At 43.6% G+C, this 23,270-nt stretch overlaps 1 protein-coding gene across 1 annotated transcript in view; it reads right to left on the bottom strand.

Moving 5' to 3' along the window:
- PUS7 (pseudouridine synthase 7) overlaps nt 1-23,270 on the bottom strand; it is a 924,586-nt gene that overhangs the window by 396,348 nt on the left and 504,968 nt on the right. The window lies entirely within an intron of this gene.

Here is a 23,270-nt window from a genome sequence, read left to right as displayed (position 1 = left end):
ACAATACTTTTCTGTCCCAGCTACTAGCAGGATTTTTCTTTTAAATGTAAAACCTCATTTAACTAACTTTTCAATTTGGGATGCTATCATTCTAAAAGGCAGTTTCATTAGAAAAAGGTTCTCAAATCATTTGTTTAACTTGTAGACACCTGCCAGCACTTGTACTAATCCTGGCAGGATAGGTAGTGATTGCCTGGAGCACAGCTGACAAAGCTTAAATGGCTGCAAGGAAATGTAGTCATCATATATTCATTTCAATGCATTTCTTTGACATTTTGCAAATTAGTTGCAGTAGTTAATATTGCGGACTCAGTATTGTAATTAAGTCAAACAGTGATGAAAACTGATCACTGAAGCATTCCACAGCAGAGAACCTGAAACACAAGCCTGCCTGCTCAATCACTCCAGTTAGCAAGGTGCAATACAAAGCATAATTCAGTGACATACACCAGTTTGTTAAACTTGCTTTAAAGGAGAACTCCACCCAAATATCAAGTTTTTTTCCCCCAAAAAGTGATTTTCCTTACCTGTAATTAAACACTACACACACAGTTTAGAGTAGATTTTTGAAGGATACTTTGAATAGTAAACTTCTACGGCCACTCTTCTACTCACCTTTGACATTCAAACTAATTCACTGTTAGTACTACTCACCTCCAGCACATATACTACAACAAAGCTAGGTGATCCATCTCCTATGCTTCTCTACAGACAATGACATCTGTTTGTTGTTGTTGTGTCTTTCGGCTTTTCCCGGTTAGGGGTCACCACAGCGGAACTCCGGTCTGCTAATGATTGGCAGTAGATTTTTAAGTGCAGAGTTGCCGGCCCTGATGCACAACCTTCAACGAAGGTACGCCCATTCATGCATGTCTCCACACAGAAGACGCTCTAGCTGATAATCGAACAGGACAACGTCTTACTGTGAGGTGACAACGCTACCGCAGCACCACCAATATTCAGCTTGGTAGCGCAGATAAATACCATAGAAAATGACCTGAGATGTGATGAGGTTTGATGTAGGGTAAACTATTCTACACAAGAAGGGATTAGAATTTACCACCACAGATTTTGGTGAGGTGTTACTGTGTACAGTCACAGACACAGCAAGTTCATTTACTGCACAACATCTCAGACGTGGAGTTGCAATTCTTGTTTTTAGCACAGTGCCAAGACTTGCATGCCATTGTACTCCGCTATGTCTCAGGCAGTACTGGCAAAATCTACTCAGACCTGGTAGACGTTGCTAACATACTGGCACATAAACTTAGTGCAAGCTTCACTCCAGAGATGACTATCCAAAATCCTGTAATACTCGTATCTCTCAACCCCCGCCATCATCCCTGAAGAACATATATTGAAAGTGTTGACCAAAACTAATAAAGTACAGCTGTGTAAGTAAACTTACCATAACTGCAGTAGCCTTAGCTATATGGGTTATATCCTACAAAGGATATAACAGCCAGTCAGCTTCCAAAGCTTCAGGACACCTTTCATGAAGCCAAAACAGTCAGGTCGAGCTAAGCTGACTAAAAGAACTCCCGAGTGTGTAAGTCCTTTGAATGAGACATTAAACACTTGTCCCAGCTCCTTGAGTTGGTGACAGCTCAGGTGGATGGAAAAAATCCCAGGGTACCTATCAAAAAGGGTAAAAAAAGTTCCCTGAATTCCAGGTCAAATTTTCCCTAGTAGTAATAAATTCAGACCCCAAACTGTAGGTGCCAAAAAGAGGTGGTGTTTCAATACATATTAGAAACATACAAACCTCCAGGCTAGACAAACAGTATGACGCACATGAGACACTCCAGGTGGAATTAACCATTGACAAGACCCCTTTTCAAATCACATCTAGCTACAGGCCCCCAAATTTGACTCAAGATGCCCTTTCCGCCTATCTGGACCTCTTCAAAACTATCAAGATTCAACCTTTTACCCTGATCCTGGATGACTATCTACCCAAACATAGACTGGAAGAACTACTCATGCCAGAACACAAATGCCCACAGATTCCTCGATTTTGTCAATGCAAACACCTTTGAACAGCTAGTCAAATACCCCCACAAGAGGTGATAATATCTTGGACTTTGTATTAACCAACATGGTAACCACTGCAGCATCTCTACAGTATCATCCTCCCTGGTAAGATCCGACCAAAAAGCGGTCACTTTCGAAGTCACCATCTCCCCCGATCCCCCTCTAGCTAGGGTCAAACAAAAAAACTTCTCCAAAGCTGATTACAACCTCCTGAGGGTGGTATAAACAGTTTCACAGCCCCCTGTCCCTCTGTAGGAATTAGCACCAATGTCCAAATCTACACCAAAGTACTATACCAGCACTTATATAGATGCATGGAATCAGGAATAACCGACAGGACAAAATCATCCTTTACAAGGAATAGCAAGCCCTGTCTGGTAAACGTCTGCAATAAATAAACTTTATAACAAAAGGAAAAAAAAATGCTGTCCAGGACCAAGAATGAGTAGATGCCCAACTGGAAGCAATCTCTCCTTAGCCTAAACAAGCAAATAAAAGCATTAGTGAAATCCTCCAAAGCAAATAGAGTCCAAATTGGCCACATCTACAAGAGACAATCAAAAGGCCTTCTTCACATATGTCCGCAGTCACAATGGAATCAACCAGATCTGTTCCAAACTGGTGGTCAGAGACACCACAAACAAAAATGCTGTAGACAACCATCCTGCTGGCAAACAGATTCAGCAAAATATTCAACCCGTCCCCCTATCAATAAATAAGGACATCCCCAGTACCTGTCCCCCTACCCTTATCTCTAGGGAACAGGTCATCACTGTCCTCTCAAAGGCAAAAAATACAGTCTCCATGGGACCCAACAACATCCCAGGCTGCATCCTATATGAACTCAGGCAGGAACTTGCAATACCATTAGGTGCCCTATTCAAACTAAAGCCCGAGTACCAGTTTGTCCCAGCTGAGTGGAGGACAGCCACCATCATCCCTTTGTGCAAAGATGGAGCGTCCACTGATCTGGGAAATTATAGACCCATCAGCCTAACTAGCCTGATCTTCAAGGCCATGGAATGGATTATCATAGACCTCATTAACAAGGACACTTGCAACCTCCAAACACTTGATCCCACAGAGTTTGACTTCATCGAAGGGAGATCATGTCTGTTAAATCTGGTTGACTTCTTTGAGACGGTCACCAAAGCCATGGATGAGGGGAAGACTGTGCACACAGCCTACCTTGACCTGGCCCAAAGCTTTCACCACTATTCCTCCACTCAAGCAGAACAGATATACTCTCTCAATTAGGCATCAGTCCGTATGTTACCAGATGGGTAGCAAACTAGCTCATTGATGGAACCCACCTAATGAAAATAGGGGAAGCCACCTCAAGCAGTAGACCTGTAATGAGTGGCATACCCCAGGGATCAGTCTTGGGGCCTCTTATTTGGGATACACTTTTTTGAGGTGCAAGCTAAAACAACTGGGCTATGGCTGACCAAGTTTGCAGATGACTGCAAGCTGGGTACTGTCATCAATTCCCCTGGTGATGAGGACATCCTCCATGAGGGTCTCACCCAAACAAATAACTGGTGCCAGAAACATGGCTTCAGGCTGAATACCAAAAAATACATCATCAACCCCTTTGGGGAGAGTGATGTCCCCACAAATTATCACATGAATAACATCCTAAGCACACAATCAGTCGTAAGGGATTTGGGTATCCAGGTGGATAGCAACCTGACTTTTGACTACCATGTTGCTTCCGTTGTAAGGAAAGCTTTCTACATGGCCCACCACATAAGTACGGGTATCTCATCCAGGGAAAAGGAGGTCATAACATCCCTGTATTCTTCTCTTATAAGGCCCATTATGGAGTACAACCAGGGTTGCCAGATGCCCCTATTTGAGCGGGACTGTCCCGGGATCAGCAGCCCGATCCAGAGTCCCGCCCTGCCAGTTAAAATCCTGGTGAAACAGCCTCCACTTTTTTTTTTTTGATTGGCCCCGTATGCCAGTATACGAGCCAATAAAAAAATCGCAAAACTGAGCTACTTCTGTTTAATGTGGAATTGCCTGATGTTCCACACTGAACAGAAGAGGGTCTGCTGTGTGATTGTTTGACTGGCTCATATACCAGCATACGGACCAATCAAAAAATTGCCAAACACAACGCTACTTGTGTTTCATTTTAATGCGATGTTCCACATTAAAGACCTTTTTTTTTTGTCTTCACTTAGTGTGAAAGACCTTTTTTTTTTTTTGTCCCTACCTGGCCCATCAGAAATCTGGCAATACTGAGTACAACGCCCCTTTCGGCATGTACCTCGCAAAGCACATGCATCAACTGGAAAGACCAGAGAGGCTCCTCACCAAGAGAATCCAGAGCCACAAACATCTACCCTACACAGATAGGCTAAAAGCCCTGTCCTTCTACTCAGTTTCATACAGACTCCTCAGAGGTGACCTCTGTCTGGCATACAAGGCAATCTCATATCCCACCTCGATGGGATGGCTGCATATCTACAAGTCAAGCTCTACTCGAGTAATCCGTACGTGCGACCTCACCCTGGTATGAGACATCAACAGGACTTGTTGGCAGGACAGATTTGTGTCTTAGAGACTCCCCCATCCCACTTTTCTTGGAGGCTTGTTATGCAAAATCCCTTTCAAAAACATTTTGACATGAGAATGCATTAAAAGAGGAGGATTCATGGGCAAATGTGCTGCAATGGCTGATAAAGGAACCTAGATGGAGGAGTAAGAAAGGTCAAAGGATATTAACTTTCACAAATATTGTAAAAACAGAGAACAACTAGCCTCGAATGTGCGCTACTTATGTTGTTGCCACAAACTAGAAAAACGTTTCCATTTGCTAATATATGACTTTATAGTAGCAGGCTTTCTTGCTTCCATTATTACCTGCTGCACGTTCCCAGTACACAGGTGTCTAAAGGGAATTAAGATCCTATCAATGAGGCAGTCAGTTGAAGTAGATTTTGGATGGGGTGCATTAAACACCTCTGATCTTGTGTGAACAGATCCAGTCTGTGAGGAACCTTGTGGTAATTGCCCCTAACCATTTCTTAAAGGAGAATCACTGCTGCCTCAGCCAAAAAGGGAGTCACCATAATGACCTTTGGGGAGTTCCTTCTGAATCTCCAGTAGTAGCCAGCATACCAACAGAAGGGGTGGAAAAGCATGCAGGAAAGTACAGTTATGTAAAATCTTACCATAACAGTAGATGTCCTTCACTTCACTCTTGCAGTATTCCTAACAAAAGGGATCTCCTGCAAAGGACAGTCTAACATCCAGCCAGTATACCCAAGCCTTAGTATTTACAGGTGCCATATGTCAAACATGTTCCCCGCACAAGGTGTAGGCCCATAAAGGTGAAATATGGATACACATATTCAGAACTGAAAAAGCCCCAGGAGGAACCGAATGTCCTTAAGGGCAAGGAAGAACATGTGTATCAGAAGAAGAAAAGAGAGAAGAACCCCCTTGTCCAGAAAGGCAAGGGCAGCCTAGAGCAGAGGGGACAGGAGGAAAGGAGTGAGTGAATACTGAATGCAGGGATAAAGGGACCTGGCTGAGGGAAAGTGGAAGCCAACTGTCAAATACAAACCAGTTTGTCCTTAAAGGAAGGCTTCTGAGAAGTAGGAGTTTGACATAGCAGGCGGCACATGTCTAGTACCCTTTTTCCCTTTATGTGGAGGTTGAGACTGCCTGTGAACAAAAGCAGGTTTCAAAGGATAATTCCTTTGGAACTTAGAAATAGGAGAAACAAAAATGTTTCAACTCCTGTAAGGCCTCACCCTTATCCTGAAGAGACTTGAAAAGTTCAGGAAAACCAGCAGTACAAAAAGAGGCAGGAGATCCCTTCTGTTAGGTATACTGCAACAGGGATATGGAAGGATATCATTCCTGCCCAAGTAAAGAAAAAGGCATCTGTCTTCCAGGCCTTCTTGCATGGAGTCCTGAAGCAGAACCTTACCAGCTAACTGTTCAGAGGGCAGGCAAATAGGTCTACCTGAGGAACTCCCCACAGATGGATCAAATCTTTGAAGACCCCCCCCTCTCTAGTTTCCATTCGTGAGGGTCTCCCCTTGCCCTGCTCAGCTCGTATGCCACACAATCTTACTCTGACAGAATGTAGGATGCCTGTAGAGAGAAATTGTGCTGTGAAGCTATATCCCAAACTAACATGGCTGGTCTGAAAAGGGACTATGATACAATCCCCCCTTACTAGTTGATGTACCACATGACGGTGATATTGTCAGTAACAACATGAAGAGGTCCAAGGAACCCATAGATGACTCAAAAAGTTGAGTGCCTCGATCAGGGCAAGCATTTTGTTTACATTTGTTTACATCAGTCCTTAGTGTCCTACACATCTTGAATTTTTATCCCTCCTGAAACTGCCCCCCAAACAAAGTCTTTGGTGACTCTGGTGGCTAACTGCTTTGCAGTGAGGGAAAAAAGGGGGAGACCTGGATTTAGGGAAATTTGCTATCTCTAAGTGATTTCTCTTTTGACAAACCCGGGTACTGGGATTTGAAAACACATAGGATGTTGGTGTTGGGACCAAAAAGACCTCTGATACCACTGTGTCTTTCTTAAGTGGAGTTTTGCCAGGAGTATCATGAGAATCATAGATGCTATGAGACCCAAAATCCTGAGGAATTCCCTCACAGTGACAGACTTCTGAAAAACCTTAGAAATAGATCTAAATATAAACATTTTTTCTTGTGGAAGAAAAGCTCTTTGAATTCAGGTGTCTAGCTGACACCCCAGGAACATGGTCCTGTGTGAAGGAGTCAAAGAATACTTTTAAATGTTGTCTTAGAATCCCAGCTTGTGTAAGAGATCTCTCATCCAAGTGAAATATTCTTGACACTTTGAAAAGACTCTGCAAATATAAGCAAATTGTCTAAATACTGAAAAAATGTGGATACCCTGTAGCCTGCAATAAGACACTTTGTGAACATTCTTGGTGTAGTAGATAGTCCAAAGGACAAGGCAATGAACTGACCATGTGATCCTGACACACAAAACCTTAACATGAAGTCTGGATGAATAGGGATGGAATAAGCATATTTTAAATCAAGTGTTACAGGGTAACTTAAATGAGGAGGAAGAGGTAACAGATTGTGAATTGACAGCATTTTGAGCCTGGGCATCATCACAAACAGGTTCAGGAAAGAATGATCCAGAACTGGTCTCCAAGCATCCTCCTTTTTGGGCAACATCGTCCAAGAATAAAAACCTTTCCCAACCTGGAAAGGAGGACCTGGTTTTATCACTCCTTCAAACAGCATGTGTTGAAGGACAGGGGGAAATAGAGGAGTCTGGTCTGGCGGTTGAAGAATTACCCCCAGGAAAGGAAGGATTTCCCATTGCCATTGTTAACCTAGATGAATGATCTTCAGAACCCACTTGTCTGAAACTATCTATTGCCAAAGAGAAACCTTTTCAAATGCACTAAGAGTCTTTTCTTCTGAAGCTTGAGCTATACTGGATGACCACTTTTCATCAGACCACAGGTCCACAGCAACAACCACAAAAGACCAGGACTGACAGAGATTAAATGCAGACACTATCTACACCTACGGAACTGGAAGAAATTAAAAGCCTGAACCACCCACAGGGAATGAAGACCAAAGCCACTAAGAGAACAAGACCGCTATATTAAACCATGGGTGAGTCTATCCTATCTTTATACTTTCTCCTAAATACCAGGCATACCGGGATTAAGATATAATCACCCCCACTGGCACGGAGCTGCATTGTTGTTTCTCATAAATATTATAAATGCATGCAACCCCCAAATTATACATTTTGCTAGATTTTCACAAACAAATTTGCATATATTACAAACTTTACTACCTAGACATGTACTGTTAGAACACCTTTGTTAACCAGACATAAGTTTTCACATAAGAAATTCCTCAATGAATGCATGTTTACTGAGATATTTACAGAAATATGAAAACATATGATTTATTTGTATTAACAATAAAAATAACATTGAATATCTCTAAAGATGTGCAACTTACAGTGCAAATATAAAAGACAGTTTTCTGCAACATCCTCTAAGGTTTCACCTGATGTCATGCAACGATTTGCAAGTAATTTGTTTTCTGAAGTATTAAGTGCATATAAAATATTACTTATTTTTATAATTACTAACAACTAGCAATATCTCTAATATAATGCGATATAAACGGACACTGGCAATACATTTCCTTGTCTCCCAACCATGGCATTTCACACTATACCTCTTAATAACCTGCATGGTTCTTAGTTATGAAAACATGACCACAAATATGAAAATATGAATAATGTGTGACAAATCATGATTAAATTCACTGCTGCACCACATCCTAGAGTAACAATCTTAGTCTCATTTTGTTAGTAACTCCTTGAACTTTCTAATATTGCCTATTATCAGCTGTTAAGTTGCTTAGTTAAAGAAGTCAGATCCAAGAAAGGGCTGGATGCCAAGAAGAGTTATGGGTGTGAACTGGAAATCTACAAAAATGGCATTTTAGGCTTGAACAAGTTAATAAACAAAACAGACTCCTACATGGTAAGATGGAGAACTAATTAGCTAAATGACAGAATCCACATGGTGTGGGTGGCAGTGGCAACATCAGAGAACATGAACGTGACCAGTTGTGTCCTGTAATGGTCACTGCTGGACTGCTTTTGTCTAGGATTTAAAGATGTTATTGCCTCTTTATATTCAGCACAGATCAGACAAATTATAGAACGCAACACCCACAGGTTTCTAACAAAGAGGATCTCAGGCTTAAAATCCATATGCTACCAGGAAAGACTAGCAGCACTGCCCCTTCTTTCTATGTTTTATAAGCACCTCAGAAAAGTCCTCTTCCTTCCCTTCCGAGCAATCAGGGACTCAGTAGTCTGAGACTTCTTGTACCTTCACAAACCAAACAGTCCTTCACATATCAGAGCAAGGGATCTAAACTTGCTTCAGCAAAGCAACAAGACAAAGTGGAGAGAGAGTCATTACCAAGCATTTCCCTTAACTCCAGAATAGACTGCCCCTGCAGATAAAGAAGTGCGATACACTATCTTCCTTCAAACGGGATCTGAAGAACTGGATGAGTAATCATAATTCACCCCCTGGGCTTCATGGGCCCAGCCCTCCTTGACAAAGGAGGCACAATTTAGTGTGGGAACTGGCAAGACGTTATGGTTGCAAGACTCAGTGGACTTGAACATCATAGGATTCCTATGATCACAAATTTCATACCCTGTAACATCTGAATTGTGGAGTAAGATAGAAGACTACAGCCTCACAGGGAATAAGCAAGGTAAAACCTACTACTCTCGAGGCCATGCACTAGTCAAAATGTATAAATCAATTTTTTGAAGGTTCTGAGGCTCAGGACTAGATGTGAGATTGCTGGTTGTAAGGCTATAGGCAAAGCCATACTTCATTATCAATTACCCTAGGATACCTAAACAATAAATTAAGAAACAAGACTGCTGATGAGAGTACAGTGGATATAAAAAGTGTACATACCCCTGTTAAAATGCCAGGGGTTTTGTGCTATAAAAAAAATTATACCACAATAAATCATTTCAAAACTTTTCCCACTTTTAATGTGACTATAACCTGTACAATTCAATTAAAAAACAAACAAATTTGTTAGGGGAAAATATAAAAAAAAGTGCAATAAGCTGATTGCATAAGTGTGCATACCCTTAAACTAATATTTTGTTGAAGCACCTTTTGATTTTAAATTACAGCATTCAGTCTTCTTGGGTACACACCTGCCATCAATTAAAGAGACTCTGATTAACCCCAAATAAAGTTCAGCTGCCCTAGTAGGATTTTCCTGACATTTACTCAGTTGCTTGCTACAGCAAAAGCCATGGTTCGCAGACAGCTTACAAAGCATCAAAGGGATCTCATTGTTGAAAGGTATCAGTTAAGAGAAGGGTACAAAAAAATTTCCACAGTATTGGATATACAGTGTAACACAGTGAAGACAGTCATCAAAAAGTGGAGAAAATATGGGACAACAGTGACGCTGCAAACGTCCCTCTAAAATTAATGAAAAGACAAGACAAAAACTTGTCATGGAGGCTGCCAAGAGAGCTACAGCAACACTGAAGGTGCTGCAGGAATTTCTGGCAAGTACTGGTTGTGTACTACATGTGACAATAATCTCCAGTATTATCCATATGTCTGGACTATAGGGTAGGGTTACAAGACGCAAGTCTTTTCTTACACAGAAAAACATCCAGGCCTGGCTAAAATTTGCAAAACAATACATCAAGTCTTCCAAAAGCATGTGGGAAAATCTGTTATGGTCTGATGAGACCAAGGTTGAACTTTCTGGCCACAATACCAAAAGGTACATTTGGCACAAAAACACTTTGCATCACCAAAAGAACACCATTCCCATGGTGAAGCATGGTGGTGGCAGTATCATGCTTTGGGATTGCTTTTCTTCAGATGGAACTGGGGCTTTAGTCAAGGTGGAGGGAATTATGAACAGTTCCAAATACCAGTCACTTTTGGCCCAAAACCTTCAGGCGTCTGCTAGAAAGATGAAAATGAAGAATTTCACCTTTCAACATGACAATGACCCCAAGCATACATCCAAATCAACAAAAGAATGGCTTCATCAGAAGAAAATTAAAGTTTTGGAATGGCTCAGCCAGAGCCCAGACCTAAATCCAATAGAAAATCTGTCGAGTGACCTCAAGAGGGCTGTGCACAAGAGACGTCCTTGCAATCTGACAGATTTGGAGCACTTTTGCAAGGAAGCGTGAGCATATTTGCCAAGTCAAGATGTGCCATGCTGATAGACTCCTACCCAATAAGACTGAATGCTGTAACTAAATCAAAAGGTGCTTCAACAAAATATTAGTTTAAAGGTGTGCACACTTATGCAACCAGCTTATTGTACATTTTTTTATTTTACATATTTTTCCCCTAACAGATTATTTGGGTTTTCAATTGAATTGTACAGGTTACATGTCACATTAAAGGTGGGAAAAGTTTTGAAATTATTTATTGCGGTCTCTTTTTTTTTTTTGCATCACAAAAGCCTGGCATTTTAACAGGGGTGTGTACACTTTTTATATCCACTGTATATACCATTTTTAAGGTTTCAAAGGGCATAAGCAAAACAATCCTGAAACCAAAAGGTATTATTGATACTGTGGCAGAAACAACTGACCCCAGCTAGAAGAGCTCTCTGTTGGGAATGGACCAAAAACAGCAACAGGAGAGGGTAACCCTGAATGGTCTTGACATTGATAGGTCACAGCCTGTAGAACAGTCCACAGTCAGGCCCTCCCAATGCAGAAATGCTCAGTGCTGAACTGGTCCTAGGTCAGGACCAAGGAAACACTCAATGTCCAGAGGAGGTCAAAGCCCCAAGGGTTGACTGTCAAGAAGGTCTTGTCTACAGCAGCAAGCAAGTGTTGGCTCCAAGACCTTATATAAGATTTTATAAACAAAGTCCTAAGAAGGGGGAAGAGAATCCACCTCCTTGCATTGGTCCCCTAAATAAGGTCCAACAAAGGAAAAAAAAAGCAAATTCTGAATAACCTGCATCAGCCCCCCCCCCTCCCCCAAACCAGGTCATATTGGAGGAACATGTTCCAAACAGTCGTGGACAAGAAATTAAACATGGTCCTAGTAGAAACTACAGCCAAAGACTGAGACAACTCCAGGGGAGCCAAACCACAACAGACAGTGAATCAGAGACTAAGCTAATGAGAAGGTCTGTAGGATCCAGTTATAATTACTCCATGGCAAAGAAAAATGTGAAAACAAAAAAACAAAAAAGCAAAGGTTGGACAGACACGGTAGATAAAACAACAATAACTGCCCTTAACACTGCTAGTACAAGTAAGGCAGAAGAAAAGAGTACCCTGGTACGCAAACATCAACAAACAAACAACGTAAAGAAGGTATGCACAAGCAAGAACTACATAAGGTTTACAGTATTTTAGAAGGAAGACGTATTCCCTTAAAACAACACTTCATTCTTTAAACCCATCACTATACCTATAAAAATAAGGGAACTCTGCAAACTAGATAAAAGCTACACTCGGGGGATAAAAGTGTGCAACACTAACTTAAGATGATCAAGCACTATCAGACCAATACTTACATGAGAAATGTAGAGAAAGTAGAGTTGTGTACACTTAACATAAGTGTAGATGTTTGAGTGTATTCACTGTTGCAGTTATCACCTGTGGGTTATACCTGTTGTGGTAGCCCTCGGCTCGCCCAAATATCAGAGTCAATGTTTTTTGGGCTGGCTGCTGTCACCTGTAGTTTGCCGTCAGGTCGTCAGTACTATAAAGCAAGGAAGCGAACGTCATTACATCAGTTTTTCTTGCCCTAACCCATCAGAAGCACAAGGGAAGAGAGAAAAGTGGTCCTGGTGGCTAACAGCCACCTAGGGAAGCATGTGTCCCCCTAGGGGAAGATGTAAAAAGGGGAATGGAGGAAGGGAAACCAAGACTGCAACAGTGAATACACTCGAACATCTACATTTATGGTACGTGTGCACAACTGTACTATGTTCTTCGTGTTTCACTGTTGCAGTCATCACCTGTGGGAAGATTCCCAAAGCTGAGGTAAAGGGTGAAAGGATAGGTAGAGTCCTAGGTATGGGTCAGGAGGTCTTGCAGAACTGCAGAGGGAAACCCTACCCTAGACTTAGAAAAGAGAGGCAGGTGGTAATGCTTTGTAAAGGTATGAACAGAGGTCCAGGTAGCCGCTTCCAATATGTCCCTGGTAGGTACTCCTCTGAGGAAGGCAGTAGAAGTGGAGGTTGCCCTAGTGAAGTGGGTATGGATCGACTTAGGGATGGGTTTCCCATGTAGTCGGTAGCAAAAATGAATACAGTGTGGAATCCATTTGGAAATTGTTTGGAGATGGGCTTCCCCTCTGCCCCTGGGGCAAAGCTTACAAAGAGCTGGTCAGTTTTTCTGAAAGGTTTAGTGTGGTCCAGATAGTATCTGAGTTGTCTGTGTAAGTCTAGTGAGTGCAGAATTCTTTCCCCCTAGTTTTGAGGGTTGGGAAAGGTGGTGGAAAGGTGTATGGCCTGGTTAAGGGTCACATCAGATACCACCTTAGGCATAAAGGATGGATTAGTCCTCAGGGAGAGCCTAAACTATGAAGGGCTCAGCAGCCATGAGAGCTTGAAGTTCTGAGACCCTTCTAGCTGAGGTGATAGCTAGTAGGAAGGCAGTCTTCCAGGAGAGGTATTTCAATTCTGTTGAAGTGGCAGGTTCTCTAACACAATTCAGGTCTCAGGGAGGAGTAGGAGGTCTTCTGGGAGGCCTAATATTAGAAGCCCCTCTGAGGAATTGCTTAATCAAAGGTTGGGAGAAGAGGGGTGGGTCTGAATCATAATGGGCAGAGATGGCCGAGGCATGGATTTTAATAGAGGAGAAGGACAGGCCACTATTGAGCAACTCTGCTAAGTAATGCAGGATGAGAGGGATGGACGGTTGGAAGGTACTGTCCCCTTTTGATTGTTTCCAGGTGCAGAATCTTTTCCATTTTCCTGCATAAGATTTTCTTGTGCTGGGCCTTCTGGCCTCTGTGATGATGTCCAGGACCTGTTTGCGTAACAGTGACGTTTTGCTAGTTTTCAGTGTATGAGCCATGCTGAAAGTTTGAGAGCCTGTAGGTCTGGGTGCAGTACCTTCCCCCTCTCCTGGGTAAGGAGGTCTGACCTTAGGGGGAAGCAGCTTTGGGGGCTGTAAGGTCAGACTGTGTAGTAAGGGAAACTAATGCTGTCTGGGCCAATCTGGAGTGATGAGGATGGCATTTGGTCTGTCCTCTCTTATTTTGATCAGAACCTTGGGAATAAGGGGCAGAGGAGGGTATGCGTACACAAAGAGCGAGTTCCAGGGGAAGGTCAAGGCATTCACCTTTCATGCTCGGAGGTGATACTCCCTGGTACAAAACTTGTGTAGCTGGTGACTGAAGTGCAAGGCAAAGAGGTCCATCTCTGGGGTCCCCCACTCCTGGCTGATTTTTAGAAAGGTTTCCGTGTGCAGCTGCCATTCGTGGGGGCTCCAGTAAGTTTCTGCTTAGGTGATCTGCCAGTGTGTTGTTGATCCCTGGTAAGTATTGTGCCATCAGGTGTAGCCCCATGGTGGTGGCAGTAATCCATAGACTCATGGCTAACCTGCACAGGGGGCAAGACTATGTGTTCCCCCGCTTGTTGATGTACCACATTACTGTGGTGTTGCCTGTTTTTATAAGGATGACCCCTGGCCTGAGATGGGGTTGGAAGGAAGTTAAGAGTGTTTTGCACTGTCATCATTTCTTTCTGGTTGATGTGTAAGTGAAGTTGCTGCTGGGCATTCTAAAGGCCTTGGCTACACCTGCCTGCAAGGTGAGCGCCCCAAGCTATGTCTGAGGCATCGGGGTGATGGTCTGGCCGGAAGGGCGGAGGATGAAGGGAAGACCCTTGTTCATGGCACAGGTCTCTGCTCACCAGAGAAATTTGTCCCTTATGCAAGGAATCAGTGGGAGAGTGGTCTCCAGGGACTGAGAGTGCTGACACCAAAGGTTCTTTAAGAACCACTGAAGCTTTCTCATGTGAAGCCTGGAGACAGGGATGAGAAGGATGCAAGATGCCATGTATCCCAGGGCTTGCAGGATCTTCCTCGCAGTGAGGTGACTTCTGGAAGCCAGCTGGGTGAAGTAGAGAGGCAGGAAGCTCTGCTTTTCTGGTGATAGGAAGGCCATTAGGGTTGTTGTGACTAGCACAGCTCCCAGGAAAACAATTTTCCTGGTGGGGTTTTGCTTTGATTTTTTTTCTTGTTGATGGTGAACCCTAGGAGTTAGGAGTTTTTTGACAAAGAGAAGATCCTGGAGCAACTTTTCTTTGCTGTTCGCCTGAATGCCATTCAGGTAAAGTTAAATCTGTATATTTCTCCACCTGCAGAATGCTATAGCCGGGGCCAAGCATTTGGAGAATACTCTGGGAGCAGTAGATAAGCCAAAGGGCAGTGCAGAGAACTGAAAGTGCTGATAGCCTGCTCTGAAGCACAGGAATTTTCTGCATGATTCCCGGATGGGGATGTGGAGGTAAGCATCTTTTAGGTCTAGTGTCACCAGCCAAGCATTTTGTGTGAGCATAGGCAAGAGCTGCTGCAAGGTTAGCATTTTGAATCTGGGGAGCACTAAGGAGGTGTTCAGTTTGGATATATCCAGGATGGGGCGCCAGGTTCCCTCTTTTCTTGGAACAAGGAATAGTCTGGAGTAAAAGCCTTTTCCTGTTTGATCTGGGGGGACAGGTTCTACTGTCCCCCTAGGGTATTAGTGTCTTTATCTGTTTTAATGCCTCTGCACACTGGTTTGGGGGGAGGTCTGGGTTCCCTCTTGGAAATGGACATTCATTGAAGGAGAATCTGTATCCCTGAGAAATGATTTTTAATACCCATTGTTCCTTGGTTATAGAAACCCAATTGTCCTTGAAGACGGTGAGCCTTCCTCCTAGTTTTAGATGAGTGAAAGGAGGGCAGAGGGGGGAGGGAGAGTCATTGTGAGTGTTTACCATAGAAGCATGGCTTAGAAAGTACAGTTTTGTACCTACCATAAATGTAGATGTTCGATTGTTCACACTGCTGCAGTCATTACACTTGGGTTATCCTGCCGTCAGGCGGTCCCGCAGTCGGCCAGAGTTCCAAAGTCTTGGTCCGGCATCGGTTGCTGTCGCTTCTTCCCTGACGTCAGTGCGCCAGGGGTATATAAGATGCATCCAATGCCATTTTCTTCAGTTTTTCTTGCCCCAGATGTCAGTTGCCCCCAAGTAGGTAGGCAATACATATTGCTAATAAAACATATATAAAAAATAAAAACAATACCTTCAGTTACAAGCAAATACACCACAAAGGTTGTATAGGATAGAAAGGTATAGATAAGTCCAGCTAGGACAGAGGGGATGGAAGGAGGGTAACCTGGACTGCAGCAGTGTGAACACTCGCACATCTACATTTATGGTAGGTACAAAACTGTACTATGTTCATCGTGTTACACTGCTGCAGTCATTACACTTGGGTAGAATCCCAAAGCTAAGGTTGGGTGGCTGGTTTATAAAGAGTTAGGAGTGGCTATGAGGCCCTGCAGAACTGCAGTGGCAAATCCTGCTCTGGATTTAGAGTAAAGAGGCAAGTGGTAATGCTTGGTAAAGGTGTGCACTGAACTCCAAGTTGCAGCCTCCAAAATTTCCTTGGTTGGTACTCCTCTGAGAAAGGCTGTTGAAGTGGCGGTTGCTCTGGTAGAATGTGGCCTAATGTTATTAGGGACTGATTTTCCATGCTGTGTGTAGCAGTAATGAATACAGTGTCCTATCCATTTGGAGATGGTCTGCTTTGAGATAGCCTTGCCCTGTGATCATGCAGTATATGCTACAAACAGTTGCTCAGTTTTCCTGAAAGCTTTTGTTTTGTCCAAGTAGAAGCGTAGCTGCCTGTGTATGTCCAAAGAGTGCAGAAGTTTCTCCCCTTTATTCTGGAGGTTTGGATAAAAAGTTGGCAAACGGATGGTTTGGTTAAGAGCCACACTAGATACCACCTTTGGCATAAAGGTAGGGTTTGTCCTTAAAGAAACCCTGTCCTGATGAAAAATTATAAAAGGTTCCACTGCCATTAATGCCTGTAGCTCTGAGACTCTTCGTGCTGAGGTTACTACCAGGAGCAGAGCTGTTTTCCATGATAAAAATTTTAGATCAGCTATATTGGCTGGCTCAAAAGGTGGCAGGGTCAGTTTTTCCAAAACAAAATTGAGGTCCCAAGTTGGTGTTGGTGCTCTCCGGGTGGTCTTATGTTTTTAGCCCCTCTGAGGTACTGCTTTAGCAAGGGATGAGAAAATAAAGGAGGGTCTGTGTTGTAATGTGCTGAAGTGGCAGAGGCGTGGATCTTAATTGATGAGAAGGATAGGCCTTTGTCCAGCATCTCAGTTAAGTATTGTAAAATCTGAGGAATGTTTGGGACAAGAGGGTCAAGGCTTTGAACCTGGTTCCAGGCATAGAATCTCTTCCATTTTTCTGAGTAAGATTCCCTGGTGCTAGGCCTCCTGGCCTCCAAAATGACATCCATAACAGCTTTAGAGAGAGGTGTTGCCTGTTTGACTAATGAATCTGCCATGCAGCCAGGTTTAGGGTTTTGAGCTGACCGTGCAGGATCTGATTGTTTTGTTGAGTCAGAAGGTGTGAAATTTGAGGCAAAATCCATGGTGGGCCTTGAGCTAAGTTCTTTAAGATTGGGTACCAGTGCTGGCGTGGCCAGTCTGGAGCAATCACGATCATCTGTGGTTTTTCTTGTCTGGCTTTTAGGAGTACCTTTGAAAGGAGAGGCAGTGGTGGGAAGGCATAAACTTTTAGGCTTTTCCAGCTGAGTGAAAGAGCATCCACTTTCCATGCTTATGTGTGGTAAGTCCTTGTGCAGAATTTTTAAAGTTGGCAATTCAGTGGGGAGGCAAAAAGATCTATGTCTGGGCATCCCCATTTTTGCGTTACCATGCTGAAGATTTGTGGATTCAATTTCCATTCGTGAGGATCCATGATATTTCTGCTTGGATAGTCTGCCAGAGTATTTTTCTTTCCTGGCAGGAATTGTGCTTGCAGATGCACTTGATAAGTTAGAGCTGTGTTCCACGAGGTCATGGCTTGCCTGCATAGAGGATAAGAATGAGTGCCCCCTTGCTCGTTTATGTACCACATTACTGTGGTGTTGTCTGTCTTTAATAATAATTGTCCTGGATGCAGAAGGTCCTTGAAAGCTACATCTCTTTTTGATTGATGTGAAGATGCAGTTGGTCTGTGGTCCACTTGCCCTGAATACATTTTCCTGCCATGTGTGCTCCCCAGGCGTAATCCGAAGCATCTGTTGATAGAGTCTGTCTGGCTGTGGGTAGAGTGAAAGGCTGACACCCTTGTTGAGGTGACATGTCTGTGCCCTCCATCGAAACTCCTGTTGTAGGCAGGGAATTATTGGTATTACTGCTTCTAAACTGTGAGAGTGTTGAGTCCAAACATTTTAGGTACCATTGTAATTTCCTCATATGCAGTCTGGCATATGGTATTAGTAGTATGCAGAATGCCATGAATCCCAGGGCCTGCAAAATTTTTCTTGCAGGGAGATGGGACTTTTTTGCCAGTAATTGAAAATATTGAGTCAGTTGTCCTTGTTTGTCTGGTGTGAGATAAGCCATCTGGGCCGTTGTATTTAAGCTGGCACCCAAGAATATTATCTGTTGTGAGGGCACTAGTTTTGACTTCTTTTTGTTTACTGTGTACCCTAGAGAAATTAGCAACCTTTTTACAAATGCTAGATGCTTTAGAAGAATGTCCTTTCTCTCTGCTTGAATGAGGCAGTCGTCCAGGTATGGATATATTTGAATTCCTTTTTGTCTGCAGAATGCAATTACTGGTGCCAGGCACTTTGTAAAGACCCTGGGCGCAGTAGATAAGCCAAAGGGCAGTGCAGAGAATTGGTAGTGTACCAGCTTTGAATCTGAGGTATCTTCTGCAATCTTGTCTGATAGGGACATGCAGGTATGCCTCTGAGGTCCAAAGTAACAAGCCAAGCCTTCTTGCCCAGCATGGGAAGAAGCTGCTGAAGTGTCAACATTTTGAATTTCGGAACATCTAGGTAAGTATTTAGAGTTGAAAGGTCTAGTATGGGTCTCCAGGCTTTGTCCTTTCTGGGGACCAGGAAGAGTCTTGAGTAAAATCCTTGTCCTTGTTCCTGCTGTGGTACTTTTTGAATAGCTCTCATGTCCATGAGGGCTGAAATTTGTTTTTGAGCCTCTGCCCATTGATTTTGTGGCAGTTTTGGCATTCCTTTTAGCCTTGGTAAAGTGTGAAAGTGGAACCTGTAACCTTTAGACACAATATTCAGAACCCATTTGTCTTGGGTGATTGTTTGCTAATTTTGAGAAAAAAGTGCTAGTTTTCCCCCTAAGGGGGCTGCGAAAAGGGAAGTGCTTGGCATACGAAGGGGGAAGTCATTGAGACTGTTTCCTGTAAGGTTGAGACCTGTCCTCACCTCCTTTTGGGGTTGAGGTACCCCACTGTCGTCGTCTGTTAGAGCCTTGGGGTTGAGATCTGCCTCTCTGTGGCCTGTCTGACACTGGAAAGGACCAATTCTTTGTAGGCCAATTTCTGCTAAATCGAGGTGGCTGTACCGGTAAGAAATCTTTGACTGTTTGCATAGATTTAGCTTTATCCTCCATTCTCTTTAACACCTCTTCTGCCTTAACACCAAACAAGGTATCATGCTGTAAAGGAGCATCCAATAATTTTGCCTTAACATGATCAGGTACACTCTGTTCTTTTAACCAAGCATGTCTTCGAATCACAGAACCTGTAACTGCGGCTCTACAAGAGGCCTCTAGTGAATCAAAACCACATTGCACAGTATGTTTTCCCACCTGTTCAACTGCATGCAATAAATCCTGCATTTCTTTATAGTCAGGAGCTTCTGAGCTTGCAAGCATTTTCTGTTTTAACTGAGCCATTAAATTTTGTTGGTACTTAAGCATGTGAAACTAGCAATTTAAAGCCCTTACTGCTAAAGTTGCAAAAGTGTAAACTTTCTTCCCCCATCTATCCACTGCTCTAGAATCTCTGTCAGAGGGGTCTGGATTTTTTGCAATGGAAGCCTTAACCCCTTTGGGACGCTGGGAAATGGTTTCTGGGTCAGCAGAAGGGTTTTTATAAAGAAACTTGTGTGAGTCAGGGACTCTATAATACCTATCTGGCTTGGCTGGTGCAGGGGGTAAAGAATCAGGAGATGAGCTGGATTCAGAGAAAACATCATCCACAACATCCAACACAGGCGGAATAGCCAGGGGCCTGTGCCGAGGCAAACCACAGGAAGTCCCTGAGCCTTTTCTTGGATTCTGAATAATCCTGACTTTCCCAATGGAAATGCTCCCTCATGGTATGTAAAGTTTCCCCAAAAGAGTAATCCTCAGGAGGAGAGGCTGAAGGGATAGATTCTTCAGCATCAGAGTCCTCATAGGGGGGTAGAGAGTATCTCTGGTCTGAAGAGGAATCAGAGGAAATGGAAACATGGTCATAGGAATCCTAGTCTGTATCCTGCCTAGGCCTTTTCTCAGGAGGGGGATGGGAACCCCTGATTAGAGTAATGAGGTCTTCGACCATTTTAAGAATCTGTTTCTTAGGCATGGAGGACTGTCCAGGAGAATGCTGTACTTGCTTCTTTGTCTTTAATGGTGTTTTTGTCTTGGCTGTTGCTTTAATGGTAAGTTGTGAAGGTCTGAAAACACCCTCAGAAGCCGATGCCTGCTCAGCGGCTCCAGACCCATCTGAGGGATTAGTTTCCGTAGGCCCAATACCTTGAGTTTCCAGAGGCCTAGTTGTCTCCATGTGGGAGTCGCAGGTGGCCTGTGGCTCTGAGGTAGCGGGTGTCAGGGGCTGCGAAAGCACCTCACTGAGAACCGGCAACTGGCCTAGAAGAGGCTTCGTAGTCAGTTTTGGACCTCGGATGCCTGTCTTTATCCTTGTCTTTGCATTTTTTAAGAATTGCGGTCGTCGGTTGTTCCGACGGCATTGTATAATTGAACCTTCGGCCAAAGTAGTGCAAAGCAAAATCAAAACGTCGTTTTATAGTGCGTTTGTTAAATCTAGCACAAAACCGACAACTAGTGACGTCGTGGTCAGGGCCTAGGCATGGAATACAGTAAGAGTGGAAGTCCTTATGAGGTATTTGCTTCCCACAAGAAATACAATTATTAACTTTTTCTGACATCGGTCTGAGGCAAGAAAAAAGTTTCCCCAACGGGGTACTTAGCTTTATTGAAGACTTCGGATCTGAAATTCGACTTCGAAAATCTCAGGAGTCAGCTGACCGGCACTTGCGAACTGCTTTTGCTTCGGGCACCGCGCGGCAAGAAAGACTGAAGAAAATGGCGTTGGATGCATCTTATATACCCCTGGCACACTGATGTCAGGGAAGAAGTGACAGCAACCGACGCCGGACCAAGACTTTGGAACTCTGACCGACTGCGGGACTGCCTGACGGCAGGCTAACCCAAGTGCAATGACTGCAGCAGTGTAACACGATGTGTTGTTGATATTTTAACAAATGGAACTGACAATTGAGTGCTCTGATAGCTAACGTTGCAGAGGTGTATACTTTTTTACTCCATATGTCCACAGCTCTTAGTCTTTATCAGAAGGAAGAGGATTCTTGGCAGAACTAGTCTTAGCTCCTTTGGGCCTCTGTGTAATGTCCTCAAGGTCTGCAGCAGGGTTCCTGTACAGGTATTTGTGAGAATCTGGTACTCTGTAGTACCGGTCAGGTTTAGCTGGGGCAGGAGGCATGGCATCAGGGGCTAAACTGGATTCAAGGAAATCATCATCCACCACTTCTAGAATAGGAGAGATGGCCAGGGGTCTGTGCTGGGGCAGGTCCAGAAACTCTCTAAGTCATTTCTTTAACTGTGGGTAGTCCTGAGATACCCACTGAAAATGTTCCCTGAGAGTGTGCAGGATTTCCCTAAAGGAAAGGCCCTCTGGAGGGGAGACAGAGGGGATGGATTCCTCTGCATATGAATCCTCAAACAGTTAAGGGCTGTTGTTCCTCTTCAAAGGCAGAATAATCGGATTCCTCAGTCTCCTGGTCTGTCATAAATTCTGGTGAAGGGAGCCTTTTACTTTTTGGAGTGGGGGCTTGAGTACCTCAGAAAAGGGAGATGAGATCCTCCACCATTTTAAGCATCTGAGCTTGAGGTGAGGGAGCAGTAGCAAGATGGTGGCTAGAAGCAGATTTCCTAGGAGTGGCCTGGCTTCGAGGCCTGAGAGAATCCGTCTGTCTCTGAGGAATGGTAGTCTGAAGAGAAGACATTGTTTTTTGTCTAGAATAAGTAGTGTGAATGGCCTCCTCAGAAGCCGGTGCCTGTGGATTTCTGCAGCATATCGGACTCCGAAAGGGTCTCGGCAGAGGCCTCCGTAGAAAGCAAGTTAGGCATCAGGTGCTGTGAAAGCACCTCACAGAATTCTGGAGAACTGATGACTTGCTTAGTGGTAGCATTGTCGGAAGGCTTAGCCTTGTGTGGCCTGTCTCTATCTTTACATTTTTTTTGGAACATCGGCAGATTGTTGGCAGACAGACGCCATATCGGAATTCAAAGACGGAATCCGAAAATAACTGTCTACAAAAAGAGCTCTTCTGCGAATGTTTCTCGCATTAAAGAGGGCACAGAATCAGCAACGAGGGACGCCATGGTCTGGGCCTAAACAAGTGATGCAGTAGGAATGAAAAACTCGGTGTGGGATCTGCTTTCCACAGGTGAGACAATTGTTAACTTTTTCGGATATCGGTTAGAGCAAGTTAAAAGGGACCCAATGGGGTACCTAGTTTTAGACGTTTTCTGCTGAAATTCTTCTTCTGGTAGCGACCGACCAGCACTCATGCAAACTGCTTCTGCTATGGGCTCCCCGGCAAGAAAGACTGATGTAATGATGTCGGCTGCCTTGCTTTATAGTACTGATGACCTGACGTCAGACTATACATGACAGCAGCCGGCGCACAAAAACACTGACTCTGGTATTCGGACCGGCCGAGTGCTACCACAGCAGGGATAACCCACAGGTGATCACTGCAACAGTGAAACATGAAAAACATCTATATCTACAAAGCAAAAAGTTGGGAGGAGTCGGTCAGAAAATACAATAAATGAATACCGATATTAAGAGTGATGAAAAAAGGTTTGAAGTGATCCAAAGGAGAAAAAAGTTAAAAAATTACAAATCAAAAAGAAACAAATACCCTTAACAACTTCCAAATAATCAAATGGTAGCCTGGGAGAGCAGATAGAGGTGAATGTACTGGCGCTAAACAAAACCGGCCTGGAGAAGGGTCCTTTTTTTGTAAAGAAATGTGGGTAAAAGGGAGTAGTATGGTGGACCGATTTGTCCGAGTCCTACCAGTTACAGGAAGATGCACCAATTTTGTTTTGTAACACTAATATTTTAAAGTAAAATATCCCCAGAGTATAGTAGAAGGGTGACTTTAAAAAGAACTAATTTGATCAGCATCAGAGACACCACATTCCTTAAAAGTTGGACTTTCAAGTCTTTCTGCAACTCAGGGACAGCCTCTGGCCAGCCAGTCAGTAAAGTGATTTACTGTTATGCAAACTTGGAGCCAAAGGACTGTCCCTTGGGAGGGGCTAAAACTTATATTTATGTCTAAACACCAAAGAGAAGAATGAAGATAATTATGTGTAGGCC

Source organism: Protopterus annectens, chromosome 11.part0 (assembly GCF_019279795.1).
Source record: "Protopterus annectens isolate FY-2018-M chromosome 11.part0, PAN1.0, whole genome shotgun sequence".
Taxonomy (NCBI): domain Eukaryota; kingdom Metazoa; phylum Chordata; order Ceratodontiformes; family Protopteridae; genus Protopterus; species Protopterus annectens.
This window is presented reverse-complemented; position numbering and strand designations above follow the sequence as displayed.